Source organism: Gossypium hirsutum, chromosome A07, assembly GCF_007990345.1.
Source record: "Gossypium hirsutum isolate 1008001.06 chromosome A07, Gossypium_hirsutum_v2.1, whole genome shotgun sequence".
Taxonomy (NCBI): domain Eukaryota; kingdom Viridiplantae; phylum Streptophyta; class Magnoliopsida; order Malvales; family Malvaceae; genus Gossypium; species Gossypium hirsutum.
Window position 1 is genome coordinate 4,079,450 of NC_053430.1, and position 1,367 is coordinate 4,080,816.

Here is a 1,367-nt window from a genome sequence, read left to right on the forward strand (position 1 = left end):
CCTATTACAACACGGATGTAATACTCATTTTCTCTGCTTGAACAACGATTAGCCAATCCGTTTCAAAAGTAAGGATTAGCTAATCGTTTCTGTTTTACCCTCCCCAGCCAAAATCTGCTGCTCCACCCCACCCTCTCCCTCCTAACGTCAACAGCAGTTTTCTTCGAACCAAATCTCCACCGTCTCGCGTTTGGGAAGCGATAAAGTGCGAGAAAAATGAGCGGACCGGGGAAGAAAGTCTCGATGTTGCGTTCAAAGCATCAAAGAACATTGATTGGGAAGGGATGGCTAAGCTTTTGGTCTCCGATGAGGCTCGCAAAGAGTTCGCTACTCTTCGTCGCACTTTTGATGAAGTTAACTCTACTTTACAAACCAAATTCAGCCAGGTCTTTTTCTTATATTCTCTCTAATCCCTAGCTCCTTTTTAGCATTTTTATTGATATTTTTCATAGATTTGTTGGGTTAATCCGTTGATTAGATCTTAGGGTTTTAGTTTTTTAATGATGATTTTAATATTTTATATTGAAATAAATTTTCAATAAGGTTGAATTTTTTTGTTCAAGGTTTGATTTTGGAACCTTTTTTTTTCATTTTTAAGGAAATTTTAGTTTTGTTCAAGGTTTCAGTCCTATCTTGTTAATAATCCGATTTCTTAAGCAGGAACCTGAACCCATTGACTGGGAGTACTATAGAAAAGGAATTGGCTCTCGCCTGATAGATATGTACAAAGAGGCATATGAGAGTAAGTTAATTTGATAGTTATCATATTTGGCCTACTCTCTATCCAATTTTCCAGTCATCCTATATATGGCTATGCTTAGATCAGTTGCAGGTCTGTAAAATCATAAATTGTTTGGCTTCCACATGTTTGTGTTCCTCATGCGGTGCCACTTCTGAATTTGTTACTTTGAAGATCATCTCTATGGTACAAGGGAACTATTACTTAGTTGGATACTGAATTTGTTATTTGTGTGCAGTTCACTTGTTGAATGCTATTAGCATTTAACAATTTCAGATTAATGCCGTAGATGTTTCATTTCAATAATGCTATAATGTGATCAGATTCTTCTGGAGACCAAAACTTGAGATACTCCTATACTTATGTTCAAAGTAGAATGAAGAAAATATAGACATCTAGCTACTCAATTCTCACTTGTCTGCAATTTCTAGCAGTCGAAGTAATCATATTTATCATGCTTATTATAAGCTTTTGAAAAGGAGCTTTGATATGCCCTTTTCATCTAGAACAGTAGTTGCTTGGAATTCTGGACTTGCAACTTTTATTTCTTTTCCTGAAGTATTCATGGCTGGCCTTTTTAATCAAGCGGCAAATTTTAACCTTAATAGGCAAATTTTAATGATAGCTA

The 1,367-nt window shown here is 35.8% G+C and overlaps 1 pseudogene; it reads left to right on the top strand.

Moving 5' to 3' along the window:
- Positions 1-216: 216 nt before the first annotated feature.
- LOC121231996 (ATP synthase subunit d, mitochondrial-like) lies at positions 217-887 on the top strand (annotated as a pseudogene).
- Positions 888-1,367: the final 480 nt, after the last annotated feature.